We start from the raw sequence: 18,800 nt of genomic DNA, 5'->3' as shown, positions 1-18,800 counted from the left end.
TCTGATTCGTTATCCTAGTCTTTAATGAATGGCTACATAACGAATTGGCTTTTATAACGAATTAACCCTTATAGTGAACTGGACTCTTTATAAAGAACTGGCTTTAACGAATGATCATAACGAATTGCATAGCAAATTGAAGCTAGTTCGTTGTTCTTCCTTAACAAATCATCATAACGAATTATTTAATGAATCGGAGCTAGTTTATCATTTCTTCATTAACGAATCAGTTCACGAATTAAGGCTAGTCCGTAAACAAATTACCTTTAATTCGTTATTTTCACATAACGAATTAGGGTTAGGGTTTTAATATTCTTTTCACCCTTGTATACGCTTTTCCGGCGCCGTCATCGCCAGAAAACCGGGATCTTACCCCATTTACCCGTTTTTCATTCCAAACAACTTATTTATGTTAACGTTTACATCTTTCTCATATAATAGGGTCGGATTTACTATCCTACCAAGTTTCATGCAAAACCGACTTCGTTTAACCGTCCTTTTCATAACCCGAACACTACTCGTTTTACCCGCAACGAACCAACTAACCCGTTTACTATCAAGTTCATTACTTTATCAATAATCATGACCCGATCTATCATCTTACCAATTTTCATGTAAATCCGTACACGAAAAGTAAACCTTTTTAACAAAAACGTACTTTTGATGTTAATAATCTAAATCACTCGAGAGGCTCAAAACCATATCAAACGAACTCCGATTTGAGTGATTCAAGTGGAAATGGAACCGTCTCGTCCCAATCTACAAACCCATCAGCTTACCTTAGCCGGAAACCGCTGCTAAAGTCGCCGGAATAGCTGAACAGTCGCCGGAAATATTCACTTTTGACCTGCTATGGTTTTGCTGATAAAAACCGTACTTCCAGACCTCTGATCGAATATCTACTCGGTGGGAATCTTCATTTATATACTTTGAACACTCAGTAAAAATTTGAGACCGATTTGACGGCTAGATCTCCGGAAATCTTTGTGTCTTTATGGGTGGTTTTCTCAAAAACGGGAATTGTGTTAAGTGTGTGTTTTGATGGTGTAGGCTATGGTGTGGAGATGTATGGAAATTGAAAGGATTAGGGTTTTAAGGGGTATTTATACTCCCTTAAGCCCATGGACCTTAGGCCCATCTTTTCTTTTTGGTCCATAATTAATTACATCTAATTAGCCTACTTATCCTTCCATCTTTATTATTTTACTATTTTTTTTCTATTAACTCAAGTAAACTTTTCCATCTTAAATAAATAATATATTAATTATTTATTCTTAGAAATTTCGGGACGTTACATTATTCTTATACCAAGGATCGCTTCAGCATCCCCCATATCTTTCATATCAAAACAAGATGACAAAAATTTCTTTGTTTTATCAACCTGATTTAGGTTTGTACCAAAGATCAACATGTCATCTACGTATAAACAAATTATAACTCCTTTACGAGAAGCATCAAATTTTTTCTATACACACTTGTCTGATTGGTTTAATAGAAAACCATTACACAACACCATATCATCAAATTTCTGATGCCATTGTTTTGGTGCTTGTTTTAAACCATAATGTGATTTAACAAGTTTACACACCTTATGCTCAATACCGCACATAACAAAACCCTCCGGTTGTTTCATATATATCTCCTCATCCAATTCACCATTCAAGAATGCAGTTTTCACATCTATTTGATGAATCACAAGATTATGTATTGCTGCTAAAGAAATCAACAATCTTATTGTAGATAGTCTTGCTACATGAGCATATGTATCAAAGTAGTCTATTCCTTCCTTTTGTCTAAAGCCTTGGATAACCAAGCTAGCTTTAAATTTATCAATAGAACCATCTACTTTCATCTTCTTCTTGAAGATCCATTTACAACCAAGAGGTTTACAACCAAGTGGTAAGTCGAAAATTTCCAAGTGTTATTTTGCATAATAGAATCCATCTCATCATTAATTGCTTTTTTCCAGAAAGAAACATCCCGAGATTCCATAGCCTCACTATAGGTTTTAGGATCTTCCTTAATATTAAAACAACATTCATATTACTTATGAATTTCATTTCTAGATCCTTCCACCAAAATAGTTGAAAATCATAACCATAGTTCTTAGGCTTTCTAACTCTATTACTTTTCTTTGGTTCAGCTGAAGTTGATGGAACATCATTCTCTTGATTAATTGTTTGAGAATCACTAGAACTCACAACCATGTTCTTTGGTCTAGGTATAAATGAAAACCTGTTCTAATCCCAAATTGCATCCCTTGACTCAATAACAGTGTTTACTGATATGTAATCATTAGGTTATATAACATAGAACCTATAAGCTTTAGAATGTTCAGCATATCCAATAAAAATGCAATCAATACCTCTTTCACCCAAATTTTTTCTTTTGGGTTCAATAAGCCTTACTACAGCTCTACAACCCCATATTTTCAAGTAATGACATTTTGGAGGTTCACCATTCCAAAGTTCATAAGGGGTAATTTTATTCCTTTTATTAGGAATCCTATTTAACAAATAACAAGCTGTCAACATAGCTTCACCCCAAAACCCATCTCTAAGTCCCTAATAGGATAACATAGAATTTATCATATCTTTTAATGTTCTATTCTTCTTCTCGGATACACAGTTTTGTTCTAGTGTATAAGGAGTCGTCGTTTGATGTATAATTCCCACCGATTGAAAATAACATGGATCAAAATATTCACATCCCCTATCTGTGCGTAATGTCTTAATTAAAGCATTTCTTTGCAACTCTAGATCATCTATAAATGTAATAATATAATTTTTATTTCCTAAAGTTGGAGATGCATGATAATCACATAAGTCACTACGTATTAATTCAAGCACCTTTGTTTCTCTTTTAAAAACAGGTTTAAACGGTTTTCTAGTTATCTTAGTTAACTTGCAAGTATTACATTTTTCACTATTCAAATCAAATGACGGAATCAAACTCATTTTAGACATATCTTTCAATCTTTTATAATGAACATGTCCTAATCTAGCATGACACATTTCAAATTCATTTAAAATAATATTAGAACTAGTGGAAGCCATACAAACAGAATGATTAACAAATGAAACATCAACATTTAACTTAAACATATCATTACATAGATAACCGAAACCAACAAAAGTACCATGTCTTGACAAGATATACTTGTCACTTTCATACACTTGCTTATAACCGCAATTATTTAAAACAACACTAGACAAGAGATTCTTTCGAATCCCGGGAAGATATAAAACATTGTCCAAACGCAAACAAATTCCAGAAGTAAAAACTAGCTTGACTTTGCCTAGTCCCTTGATCGGTTCGGTTGCAACATTCCCCATTTTTAAAATACATCCATCTTCAACGTCTTGAATTTCTTCAAACCATTGAAAATTTTTGCATACATGGCTAGTTGCACTCGAATCAACCCACCAAGCAACATCATCATCCTGCACAAAACATGTTTCAGAAATTAGTGAAACATAATTCTCAACCGAATTAAAATTGTATATGAAATTCTGACCTTGTTGCTTTCCTTGGTCCTTAGAACAACTTGGACCCGCATCATGCTTGTTCTTTGGACCATTGTTGTTCACTTTTCCAACCCTGCAATTACTCTTAAAGTGACCCGGTTTACCACATTTCCAACAGCCCTCTTTTGCCTTCTTGTTTCGACTCGTGTTGTTGTTTCCTTGAAACTTACGTTTCCCTTTGTACTTGTTCTTACCCTTGGTTGTTCCAACATCCTTAACCATGTTAACAGATTGACCAGCCTGTTTTTTAACATCATTGACATCAACAGTTTCAAATGTTCTCATGCCCTCTTCAATTCTGAAGTGACCTCCAAGTTCAACCAAACTTAATTCACCCTTCATGTGTTTCTGATTGTGTTTAAAATCTTTCCATGAAGGGGGTAACTTGTTAATGATTGATGAAACAGAAATGGATTCATCCATGTTCATGTTGTGTTGGGAAAACTTCCCTAAAACTCGACACAATTCATGATATTGTTCCACAACAGATCTGGACTCAACCATCTTGTAATAGTTAAAATTAGTCACAAGAAACTTCTTACTCGAAGAATCTTCTACCATATACTTAGCTTCAAGTATATCCCACAGTTCCTTAGCGGTTTCACTGTTTTGGTACAAATCAAATAACGTATCACACATACCATACAAAATAAGTCCGAGGCAGATGTAGTTATCATTCTCCAATTTTTATTTCCTCCTAATCTGTTCCAGATTTGCATCTTCTTCAACCGCCGGCATAGGCGTACTCAACACGTGCACCACTTTCATGGTAGTAAGAAGGAAGTGCATTTTTTTTTTGCCATCTGCGAAAGTCTTGGCCTTCAAATTTCTCTAATTTGTCAAACATGCTCGTCTTCTCCTTCAACGATTGTCCATTCGTCATCTTCACATAAATAGTTTTGATATTTTGTTGGGGATTTCTGCAATCGTATATCTTAGGAAAATTTGAGAGTCATGAAATACATTCAGATCAAAACTATTTGTTGTTTCTCAAATGTTTTGATCGGATAAAACTCAAATTGAGTGAAAGAATCTGTATGGTGATTGAGAGAGTTTCTGAACCAGAGCATCTGTCGTATGATCAAGGGTAGTTTTTAATTAGGGTTGGGCAGTTGTAACTGCCTTTGCAGTTATCTCATTTTAAATTTCAAAATCATAAAATACGCTCTGGAATTTGTGATAAATCAAACATACGAAATTTAATTTAATTAAATTTCTAGTGTGTTATTTAATATAACAATATATGTCACAAAAGGTTAGCTCGACCCCAGCCAGGGAGGCTGCTCCTTGGACCCTGCCAAGGGCTGCCGCCCCTCGCACCCCACTACCAGGGGCGTTGCCCCCGGACCCACGCCACTTGAAACCCCCATGACTTAGGGGTTTCGCCCCTAAGTACCAATAGGATTATAAATTATAACAAAATCAAATAAGTGTGCACCCCGCACCCGACTTATTTAGATTCGTATTAGAATTAACTTGATTAACAAGCTAACCCTTAATTACACTAAAATCACTAACAAAAAGTGTCAGTACCTAATGATGTATTTTTAGATCTATTTGGTATCTAGGGGCACATTATACAAATATACCGATGATGTTTTATTTGTTATATATATATATATATATATGTCGTCAGTAGTGATCTAAGTGTACATTTGTAACGGTATTTTAATTTTTGAGTTGATTACTTCTACATGGATTATTCATTTACATCAAATTGTTACTTGTTCGTCTTGTTCATATAATATTGTTAGATAACTTGATAATACTTTTGGAAAACCTCCTGATCAATATCGATCCTAAAAAGTGTATACCTTATCTACAAACTTTTCACGTTATTCTACTTTGGTGATTTTAACCTTTGGGGAAAAGGACTTCGCCTGTCCATTACACATCTTTTCATTTCACCACCATGATGTACAAATGAAAGTTTAATAGATACTTCTCTTCTTTTAATTAAAACTACTCCTTCTAAATAAAAAAGAGTTATTGGCTCCAAATAATAACTGAGTGATCACGATTCACGGGAGTCGAAAAACTGAAGAAAAGTATTCCATGTATCCGCAATTTTAAAGGAAAGTAGAAAAGGCAATAGATTTACCAGGTTCATTTGAGAAACCTTTATTCCAAGATATTAAAACATATCTTTTTTGAACGGCCAACTAAGTAACGCCGGGTACCCCGTACGCGGCTCCCATTGGCTAAAGGTAGCCCGAGCCGGCCATTACTCCGGACGGACGGAGCCCATAGCGGTCCACCTGTTGAGGGATTCACCGGATAAACCCGACCCCCACGCCCGCCAAACAGCACGACAGCGAGGAGCCGGTAAAACCGGGTGAGATCAGGACTCGAACCCTGGCAAGTCAGGGTCATCCCTCATATCTCCCATATAAGTTGGTGGTAGTGAGGTTTGATCCCCCTACCTTTCACTTATAAAGTGAGTGCTCTACCATTGAGCCACAACCAACTTATGATGATATTAAAACATATTAAAACGAAGATTTACTCGATACAAATATTATTCAATTTGCTATTTGACCTTTTTAATACCTTATTATTAGAGTTAGAGCTACAAAACAACAAATAAAAATCTCTCTCTAAAAGATTGACATCAACTTAGGGGGTGTTTGTTTTTTCTTCAAACATCTTCAAGGGAGCTAATGTCTGCAGGCGCGCAGACATTACCCTTGAAGACTGTTTGTTTTTTTTCTTAAAACAGATCTGAAGTTATCTTCTTTCATCTTAAAAGAAAAGCAAGGAAATCTTGCTTAAAACATCTTCACAAAAAAACCCTACTCTTCTCCCTTTGCAGCCACCCTCTCATCCACTGCTCCTACCACCGTCCGCCAACACCACCACCCACCGTACGCCGCCACCACCACCCCCGTACCCCGCCGCCACCGTCCACCACCATCCACCGCCACCACCACCGTCCACCACCCACCATCCATCACCACCACCGTCCACCACCCACCATCCATCACCACCACCGTCCGCCACCACCACCACCATCCATCACCGCCACCACCACCATCCATCACCCACCACCACCACCATCCATCACCGCCACCACCACCACCATCCATCACCGCCACCACCACCGTCCACCACCCACCATCCATCACCACCACCGTCCACCACCCACCATCCATCACCACCACCGTCCGCCACCACCACCACCATCCATCACCACCACCGTCCGCCACCACCACCACCATCCATCACCACCACCGTCCACCACCCACCATCCATCACCACCACCGTCCGCCACCACCACCACCATCCATCACCACCACCGTCCGCCACCACCACCACCATCCATCACCACCACCGTCCACCACCCACCATCCATCACCACCACCGTCCGCCACCACCACCACCATCCATCACCACCACCGTCCGCCACCACCACCACCATCCATCACCACCACCGTCCACCACCCACCATCCATCACCACCACCATCCATCACCACCACCACCATCCATCACCGCCACCACCACCATCCATCACCCACCACCACCACCATCCATCACCACCACCGTCCACCACCAACCAAAACCATCCATCACCACCACCCATTGTCCACCACCACCATCCACCGCCACTACCCACCGTCCGCCGCCACTACCACCATCCACCACCACCACCTTCCACCACCCACCAAAACCAAATCGGCATGGCAAGCAAAGACTAAAAACTAGATGTAACTTGAATAAATGACTTCTATCTTGTGAGATAAGTTTGACAGTTATGCAGACAGTATCAGCTTATAAAAACAAACAGTCTTATATTTTCAGCTTGCAGATCTTCAGACCACATCTTCAGTTGCAGACATGAAAACAGATGAAATCAGCTTGCAGACAGTTTATGTCTGCAAAAACAAACAGCACCTTAACCTCTCAATTGCTTTTTACGCATATTGTATTTTTTTTAATTATAAAAGCTTTACTTCATTAATTGTTACTAGGATAGTACTCGTGTTACACACGGGTTGAAAATATATAAATAACAAAATCAATATAGACAACCATAAATTTTTATAAATAGACAACCATATATTAACATTAAGATTACCTAAACAAAATATTAGAGAGTAACATTGTTTACATAAAAAGTTAATAGTTATACAAACTTGTCTATATTAGCAAAGTATAAAAATATTTAACCGTATAATCCTAGTATGAACTTCAAAATTTTCTGTCCAATCGAGTCCCCCGTTAGATTTTAAACTGTATTAAATTGTATTATCTAATTTCAACCAGTGTTTAACATACCAACATGATTAAGTATTAAACTAAAATGTTAATGTATATTATAATGAGTTAACGTTAACATTAATATCTAGAAGATTATGTAAAATTAAAACAAAATATGTGTAATTATTACCATAAAAATATAGACAATCATAAAATTTCATAAGAAAACATTTAGAAAATCATAAAATTTGACATAACTTTATAACCGCAATCTTAGAAATTCGGATGCTTTTAAAAAAATATGCAAAAAACTGGTCATCAAAATCATAATATTTTTTCACTGTCATATTAAACAAACACACATAATAAACATAACTTAGTAACCAAACTACTGATTATTCAGATTGTCTTAGTACAAACTTAATAATAAAACAAACTAAATACACACATAAAAAGGAGAGACCAAAAGAATATCTAAACATGTCGGAGTCAAATTTACCAACCATCAACTTTTTCAAAATTTCACCAAAAAAACAAATTAGCTTCACAACTTGACAAACAAAACAACGATTATATAAGTTTATTGTACGTTTTTGGAAGTTTCTAGTTATGTACTAAACTAATAACTTAAACAGAAAACACAAAGTAAACAATGAAATTAAAAATTTAGAGTAATCAACTACATAACTAAGTTACTGAATAAGTGTTACCTTAAATTTAATCTTCAGATTCCAAAGAGTTTAGAAGATTATCAAAATTTGACTCATAGTCTCACACATTAACAACCATTTTACCTTCTCACTAATTTCATTTTCCAAATTCAAATGTGCCCTTTCTTTTCTAACATTAGTAAGCTTCAAGTGATTCAAATCTCTTAAAAGAAATATGTCATTAGATTCTAATTTTGATTTAGGATAGTACCCGTGTTACACACGGTGAAACATATTTAAAACATAATATATGTAACATCATATAAATTTAATGAAATGCAAATGTTGTACTTATAAATAAATGATACTTTTACATGAATTATAAGACATCATAACTTATTTGAATCAAATACAAAAACATATAAAGACTAACACAGATAAATGAAAAGTTAAAATATTTTATAACTTATACCATCAGTATAATAATAAACAAAAAAAGGAAATTAGTCTCCAAATCAATAAAACAATTCTCTAATGTTGATTCAACAAAACTTCTATCTCAATGTTGATTCAAAACATAAACTCTATCTAAGACATTTATTACACATCAATAACCGCAATGTTTATTACTCTAAGATAATACTCTATTGGCGGCGGAAGCGGGCACTCTTGATACTCCTCGGATGGAGGAGTTGGCGGTTTGCCTTCCTTCTCCGGTGGTGGAGATGGTAGCTTCTCAACCTCAGGCGTTGGAGAGGGTAGTTTATCACCCTCCGCTGGTGGAGTTGCTGGTTTCTTGAAAATATTAACATCAACAGCATCCTCTGACTCTACAAAAAACAAAGTAGAATATTAAAAAAAAAACATGAAAGAGAATGGCGCAGTTGAAGCATTGACTTACCAGCCATCTCCTTCATACGACCAGCAAGGCTGGACTTCTTCTTCGGTCGCTGCGTCCGCTTGTACCCTCCTCCGTATACGCGAAACTAGCACCCGCGCTACTCGCACGAAGAGACTCGAAATTTCTCTTCCGCTCCAGCTCTGTCAACATATGCGGCACAGATGATATTTCAGAGGCACTATCAGAACTTTCGCCTTATTGGCTTGTAGAATCATCACTCGAAGAGAGAATGACGATTACTCCGTATACGTGGAACTAGCACCCGCGCTGCTCGCACGAAGAGACTCGAAGTTTCTCTTCCGCTCTAGCTCTGTCAACAGATGCGACACGGATAATATTTCAGAGGCAATATCAGTTGTTTCGCCTTCTTGGGTTGTAGAATCATCACTTTAAAAGAGAATGACGATTACTCCACCAGAAGAAAGGATGTTAAGTGGATGGGGGTTTAAGGTGTACGCACCTGACTGAAAGATCGCCTCCGAAGTCGTAGGCTCGGCTGGTGTGACACCCGGTAATTTCCCAATCCTATAAACTAAGTAATCAACCTAATAATTAGGTGATTGTAAATATTAAGCGCGCCATATTAGTCAGCGCGGGCATGTTATGTGCGCCCTGCGCGAGCGCGCTATGTTAGAATCGGCGCGGGTATTTGTTATGAGCACCCTGCGCGAGCGCACCATGTTAAGAACCTGCGTGGGCATATGTTATATGCGCCATGCGCGAGTGTATTGGTTTTATGTTTCTATAACTTAATGTTGTCTAATGGGTTGACCGTCTCGCATGATGCTAAGGCGGGTGCATCCCAAATCGTTTATGCGCGTGCGGAAGGGGAACTAACCTTCCCGCATGGCGGGAACATTGAGAACTAGTTTGTCTGAAGCTCCAAGATGGAATTGACTTCAACATGACTGATCACTATGTTGAAATACCAAGACCACCTGGAGAATCTACAAATGAAACTCAATGTCCCTGACTGCGAGAAGGTCACGCACCTACCCGCAGCAAAGAAATGACCTTCACGCAGAAAGCTATGCGCACAAAGTAATACGCGCAGAACACTTAGTCTATTCTCCAGTTGTAAGGAGATTACTCCCGCCCAAAAAGAAACGGTAGCGTGTTTCAGAGATTTTCCACTCTTTACTGTACACTGACAAAGTACCTGAAAAAGCACACTGTAACATGAAAAGTCAACTGTCAGCCACCCTACTCCCACCAACCACAGACCTGCATGTCCTGTCCAAATCAAAATCTTTTATCCACTACTCCACTCTTAAATAAATAATAATAATTTCCATACTTTATCATCATTACACCTAGATATGAAGAGATTACAATCCCCTAAAGCAAGGGATTGTGTTTCCTTGAGTTTGCCTATAAATATGTAACCTAAATTATCACCCAAAACACACTTCAAACTTCTCTCTTAAGAACTGCAACTTGCACTAATCATCTCCCAAGCATCCGTTGTTTTCGTTTCCGATCCTGTTACCAGACCTTCAATTCCGAGGCCAACACCAAGAAAACCCGAATCTCGATTAATCCCTTAACAAGAACCACAGGTGAGTCTCACAGCCCCTATTCTCGCTGTTTTCACTGTTTTTAAACTGTTTTCGGGGCGAGGGACACGTACTTAAATAATGTTTTATCATGGTATACTTACAAGCTATGCAAGCGATTATGTGTTTAAATTATATTTCATGATGAGCAATGCGAACGGTTATCTAAGGTTTTCGATGTATGTGCGCTAGAACTCGAGTAAGTGATCACTTTACCATTGGAACTCTAAGGGTAGGGACTGCTGGTTTGATCCACCCACTCGTAGGGGTCGCACCTCTTTGCATGGACGAGTGCCTAGTATGGTCATGGGGCAGTACTATGGGTTTGAGCCCGCTCGTAGGGGTCGCACCTCTTTGCATGGACGAGCGCCTTGTTTTCCGGCACAACGTCCGCGCGTAACCCGCGGGACGGAATTATTGATTAGCTCGTAGGGGCAGCGCCTCTTTGCATAGACGAGCACGGTTTTTCAGAAATGTCCACGCGTAAACTGCGGGACGGCATTATATTATTTAGCTCGTAGTGGCAGCGCCACTTTGCATGGACGAGCACACTTCCAGTAATGATCGCGCGTAGCCGCTGAACGACTTTTATCAGAAATATGTGTCAGATCTATGTTTTCATACGGATTCCCAAGTATATGTTTAAACACGAAATCAGAAATGTGTTTCAATATGATTTTATCAAGACTATGATGCAATGCGATTTATATAGTTACTAAAACTTGTGAACTCACTCAGTTTATACTCATTCAAATGTTTTTTACGTGTCTTTCAGGAGATAACTAGGTAGCGCATGGAGTCACACTTAGAGCACCTCACGCTGAACATCTAAAACTAGCTTTTTGGAAGATTTTAGTTCTATCCCTTCGATGCGCGTGGTTGTTCCTGCCGCGCAAGGGGATAGGGCGTGGAAATCTTCAACAGTTTTATACTTGGATGTTTTTATGTAATTTTTAAACAATGTAATGTATTTGTATTAAACATTTCATGCGCAATGAAAATCTTACTATAAATGTTTGCAATGGCCCGTGCTTAATTATCAATCCCCACTCGCGCGCGCCCGGCTGTTTCCGCCGCTCAGGGCCGGGTGTGACAGCTGGTACATTGGTAGCGAAAAGGAACCGAATCTGCGTCCTCTCAAGGACAGGTGTTTCTTCGCATCACGGATGCGCTTCGCCGTACAGCCCCTGTTCTCGAAAAGGGCATTCAACATGGTCCCTTCACCTGAAAAACACATAAAAGGTCGAATAAGTTGATTACTAAAGAAGACTTAAGAGAGGAAAGGGAAAAATAACTACCGTTCGTTCACGCCCATTAAAACAGGCTCTAAATTGGGATATGGCCACAGGTGGCTCATACCCGCCCACAACAGGGCCTCTTCCGGCAGAATCCGCATGGGAGATGGTTCCGCAACCAGGGTGCGGAACCATTATTTTTGCTCATGAGGAGCTGTAGCAACCTCAGGAAGCGTCCCGCCAGCAGGACGACGAACCATGGTGATTGGAACAACGTCTTCTAAAATCCAGAAGACTTATGGTGCCAATCTTTGGAACCCCCCTTAGGCAGAGTACCAATAATCCTATCGTCTCTAGGGTAGCACTTAAACCACCCGCCACGATTGGTATCCGATAAAACACCGGGAAGCGGTCAACACGAGGCAACATTCCCTTCGCCGTACACAAGAATTCAAAATGGCGAATTTTCATAACAGCAAGGGGATGTAACTGGGATAAATGGACCCCATAGGCACTCAATACCTTCATGAAAAATTTTGTCATCGGAAACCGAAAATTTCCATATTCAAAGTAGTCAGAATATACGCCTATCTTGCCAATCGGAGGCAAGTTAGCCACAGATCCGGCAGCAGGGAACTTGGGTCCCCACTCCGGTGTGATTCCATAAATACGAAGCAACGCTTCGTATTAAGGGATATCCCATCTAATTTCAAGTGTCAAGTGTCACAATAAGTTATGCTACAATGAAATTCTAGCGAATACGCTTACTATAAATCTGATGTTTTATAACTCATATATCAAGTTTCTTATTACGGTGTATTACAATAACACCAAAATAGTTAAACGTCATGTAACGGTTAAATTATAAGACCCAAGTGTCAAGTGTCATATTAAGTTATGTTATAATAAAACTCTGGCGAATAAGCGTCCTATGATACATATATTTTATTACTACAATATCAAGTGTCCTATTATGGTGTATTATAATAACACCACAATGATTAAGCGTCCTATAAAGTTTAAAGTTAGACTCAAGTGTCAAGTGTCCTATTAAGTTATGTTATAATAAAACTCTAGTGAATAAGCGTCCTATAAACCAGATGTTTTATGACTAAAATATCAAATGTCCTATTACGATGCATTATAATGACACCACAATGATTATGCATCTTATAAAGGTTAAAGTTATATGACCATAGTGTAAAATGTGCTATTAAGTTATGTTCTTATATGACTTCGACTAGAAAGGGTCCTATATCACCGAACATTTATGACTTAACTACAAAGTGTCATATTAAGTTGTTATAATAAAACCTTCAGTGATAAAGTGTTCTATTACATTACCACATAATGGGACACTAACAACTACATGTCTTATAGATTACTTTGTTAGGATTTACATTATAAGTGTCTTATTAAGTTATATGATAATAGGACCCCAAAGAATCATCCATCATATTAAATAACTTTTTAGGACACCGGTTCTGTAGCGTATATTGTAAAAGGACCCTAAATTTTCATGTGTCCTATTAAATAGAATTTAGGACCCTATTTTACAAGCGTCCCACACAAAAGGTCCTATAAAGCCCTTTTTGTTGTAATGCTCGTGTTTATTTACACATTAATTTCAAACATTTATTACACATCAATGATAAAAGATGTTAAAAGACAAACAATATATAAAACATATCTTTTTATAAGTATATTATAAAATTATGTTTCAAAACATACTATTATGACAATCAAAAACATAAATTTAGTCTTTCATAATACTATAATTAATTGATATTTACATTAAAGTTTTAATCAATATTTAATAACATGTTAGTTTCCATTCAAGTGTGTTTGACATATAGTTGATTCTAATATATATCATTCAGGAATTAGCCAAAGCTTTCTCATCCATTTTTTATAACTCTTTTGTGGATAAATTATGTTAAATAATTATTGAATATATATAATAAATAACATATTCGAGAAAACAAATATTTAACATTAGGTTGGCCTAACCAAAATATTAAAGAGTAAGATTGTCTACATAAAAAGTTAATAGTTACAAAAACTTGTATATATTAGCAAAGTCATGAAAATGTTTAAATCGTATTATCCCGGCATGAACTTTCAAAATTTCCGTCCAAAAAGAAAAGCTTTTGCTTTAGAACCTTAAAAACAAAGCAAACCATGCAACCTTATTTAGTGTGAAATGAAAATGTTATTGTATGTAATAATGAGTTTATGTTAAAATTAATATCTAGAGGATTATGTAAAACTAAAAACAGAATGTGTGAATGTAACAATTACCATATAAATATAGACAATCATAAAATTTCATAATAAAACATTTTAGAAAGTCATAAAATTTAACATAACTTTTAACCACAGTCTTAAAAATTCAGTTGCTTTTTAAAAAAAAATGCAACAAACTGATCATCAAGATCATAACATTTTTTCATTATCATATTACACAAACACAAATATTAAACATAAGTTAGGATAGTAGCCGTGTTACACACGGTGGAACATATTTAAAAACATAATATATATGTAGCATCATATAAATTTAATAAAATGCAAATATTGTATTTATAAATAAATGATAATTTTACATGACTTATAAGATATCATAATTTTTCAATATTCATTCCTTAAATAAAAATATTATATTTTTAATAAGCATTACTAAATATTTAAAGTTATTATGATTTTAATGTCACCTTCAACTAAATCTATGAATATATTTATTTCTAAATGTAAAAAATAATACACACACAAACAGATATATATATATATATATATATATATATATATATATATATATATATATAAAACTGAATATCAAATTCCAATTTCACCATTTATATGAAATTTACAAAAATATGTTATACAGTTTGACTTTTAGTATTTGTTCAAAAACCGAATATAAATAAATATACTAATTAATTATGCTAATATGTTAACTTAAAAAAATTAAAAAAATTAAAATCAAATCGGTTAATTTGAAAAATTCAAAAAATTATAGAAATATTTTGAAATTGGTTTAAAATTATGAAAAGTATTAAAACCTTTGAAACTTTGTTGAAGATTGGTCAAATTCTGAATTTAAAATGGGTTTAAATATGTTATATATATTAAGCATAAATTAAGGATATTATTTAAAATAGAAATATATAAATATACATTTTCTTATTAAATTTTTTTTAATTAAACTTTGAAGTTATATATATTAAATTGATGGTTATGGCTCAATTTTATGAATAATTGTAGGTTCACAGCCGGATCTACACGAGATATCGCGTTCTACGTAGGTGCGGAATCCCTACGTAAGACGTTACGAGCGTAGAAGACAAAACAAATAAACACGTTACAATAAACACAAACACGTTATATTGCAACAGTAAACACGTGATACAAAGATCACCAAATACAGACTCTCTCTAACTCGTTCTCTGACTAATGAACTCGTTGAATTATCTATCTGAAACTTAAGCCGTAACCTAAGTTTATATAATCACGACAACTTCGCCTGGCATGTTCAGGCGAAGTTGTCCCTAACTTCGCTTGTCTAACAAGTTCGCCCATATCAGCGAACTTGTTAGCAACTTCGCTTACATACAAACTCAAATCCAAACGACTCGATTACAGACACTAGACACTGAACTACTGACATCATGTACCAACAGACTCCCCCTTGGCAGTAGCTTCATCTCTTTATCTTCAAGCACGTGTCTTGTAATCTTCAACGACCTTGCATCTTCATCTTCAAGCATGAACTCCTTCGCGTACACAAACTGATACAATCCTTTGATATTTCTTCGCTTCGTCTTTCCAAGCAGGAATATAAAAGATTTTCTTCTCATTCAGTACCTGCAGATCAGCTTGCGACAAGTTCACTAGATGCATCGGATCATAAACTCTTAGCAGCTCTTGTTCATCTTCGTCTTCCATCACTGCTTCAGCTGTTTCACAATCAACATACCACCACTTTAGATCTTTGAGCACATCCTTGTGCATCTGTTTCATCGGCACTTCTTTCAAACACTGGATCGGCTTAAACTTCATAATCATCCAAGGTTTACCATCAGCTCTCAATCCACGATCTTTGTCTTCGATAAGTTTTCCCTTTTGTGGTTTCAACAGCTCAAACTTCTTCTCTTTTATACTTTCCTTCCAAACAATCTTCCCAATAACTCTAGCCATATTATCATCACTTCGGTTTATCAATCCCAATCTGGCTAAGTCTTTCACCTCACATTCTGGCAATGTATTCAACGATCATAAAAGTCTTTTGAAATACTGAACACCATCATACCTCTTAATAACAAAGAGCCTCAACTGCTCATCGTATATCCAGCAAATAATCCCCTTTCTCGCTTCAGCATAGCCTCTAATGTTGTAACTCTTCTTAAACATTGTAGGGACCGCTGGTTTCTTCGTTTTGACGAACCACTGAGCATAGCCTTCTTTCCATCTAGGCTGCTCTTCCCATTCAGTCTCATCATTCCCAATCTCTTGACTCATATCTACGTTCTCGACTTGCGGTATCTCATGCTCCACATTCTCCTCTACTATCTCTCCCTCTTCAATATCATTATCAATCACTATCTCTGCACCAATATTCTCTATCTCATCACTCGGTAGTACATCATCATCACCAACCAACTCATCATCCATCTCCTCTACGTCCACTACCACCACATCATCAACACCAGCTGCAGTTGTCGATTCCCCCTGAGTTGTGGAAGTTCCAAGAGCTTGATCAGTTCTTGGCAACTCACCACCTGCATCTTTCGATGCATTGGGATCATCGTCTCTATCATTGCGTCTCTTGGTCCTCAACTCATCGCCTTTACAGCTCGTCTCCCCCTGAGATGCCAAGAACTCCTTCAGAGCATCTATGATTTTACCATGTTCTACCAGCAGGGACGACTGCATCTGATTCTCTGCAACAAGGCGTTGAATAGCCTGGGTCCGGATAAGATTAATCCTTGACTGCTCTGCCATGACCCGTTCAAGTGCTGCTATTCGTTCTGAGTCTGATAAGGTTGCATCGAAATAAAACCTCAGATGTGATATATCTTGAGTGTACTGAGGAGGGATTTCCGATGTAACCGGGACCTCAGAAGTAGGCAAAGACGTAACCGCAGGTGGTGTCGTCACTGATAACCCTGCAGTGGCCACAACCGTCGACTCAATAAAGTGTGCCACGACCTCCGTTGAAGTAACATTCGGAGGCGGCAACGAAATGATCTCCGGAGTCGGTAGTTGGAATGAAGTTGGTGGGAGGCCAAAGGCAGATGAGGTAGCCACCACGAGAACGTCCGTGGCGCTTGGCCTTGTAACCTGTAATGATGAGAGAACCATTGTCATACCGGATAGTGCGGGTGGGGTGAAACGTACCACCCTCGAGCTCTCACCAGCTCCAAATCCTGCACCTATCCGTTCCCTTCTTGATCTGCGTATTAACTGTTGTACCTCTTCCTCATAATCTGACTCGCTATCATCATCAGTTCTTTCTCTTTTCCCATGAGTCCGTTCATGTGTTACCAAAATCCTTCTTGCCTCATCAGAACCAGCCACCGTAGCAGCTGTCCTAGTAACATTCACAGTCGACACCCTCTCAACCGAGACTTGCACATACTCCTCTGGATCAACCCTCTCCATGTCAAAAAATCCTTGACCGCCAAACTCTGCGTCAAGGTCAAAGTTCTCCTCCGGTGACACAACAGGTGCATCAGGTATAACTTGAGGTGCTCCTGCCTGTTGTGGTGCCGGGTCCCGAAACTCGTCCCCTTGAGCAGGCACATACCCTGGGTTGATTAAGTACCCAAATAGTGGAGTATGCCGAGGACGGAGCTCAGGTTTGCTCCTCGCACTGGAGGATCTGCATTGGGCAAAGATCCTTTTGCTCACACTTTCTACGTATCGGATTGGACGGCGCTGAGGTAGCGTTGGAGCAACATGATTCAAGATCATTTGTAGGAATCTTGGATACATGATGAATCTCTCACGCGCCATCGCCCTTCTCTAACGATCAATCTCATAGAAGACCATCTGACTAAAGTTGTATCGCTTGTTGTAAGTCAGAGTAGTCATCGCCGACTGCATGGTCGCGCCCATGCCATCAGTGCCCGCCTTTCTCCCTGACATGCATACAATCATGACATGCATGAGAAAGCGCCACTGGTCAAGTAAAAACCCTTTCCTTCTCTGCGTATCCCCTAAGGGACCAGAGTATCCAATCCTCAAAAACGCTCCATCACGGAAAGGAGCCACAAACTCTGTCGGGTCATCCCTTGTCTTATTTCCAAACCGTAAAGCCGCCCGGATCTGTTCAGAAGAGAACTGAACAACCTGATTGTTGACTGTTGCGCGCATCACCGGGGGCTCGACTCTACAGTCATATTCCACGGTCTGCCAAAAATCCTCAATATTGGGCAAGGATATCGGCAGTGTTGTAGTGATCGCGTGGAATATACGCGAGCGTAGTAAGAATGTGATGATTTCGCGGAAATCATCAACTCCGCTCGCCTCCGGGTCTAATGTTATATACATGTTGTGACCCGGGAAGAACTGTCTCTGGTTATCACCACCGTCATCTCCGCCTGCACCACCTACAGCAGCCATATCTGCATCAAACAGACTAAGTTAGATACACGTCAACACAAATCACAAGTTCGCCTGTTACCATGAGCGAAGTTGTGATTTATTCTGTATAGGCGAAGTTAGAGGTGGG

Source organism: Bidens hawaiensis, unplaced genomic scaffold, assembly GCF_021521415.1.
Source record: "Bidens hawaiensis isolate Kalapana, Puna unplaced genomic scaffold, B.hawaiensis_p1.1 tig00002442_1, whole genome shotgun sequence".
NCBI lineage: Eukaryota > Viridiplantae > Streptophyta > Magnoliopsida > Asterales > Asteraceae > Bidens > Bidens hawaiensis.
This window is presented reverse-complemented; position numbering follows the sequence as displayed.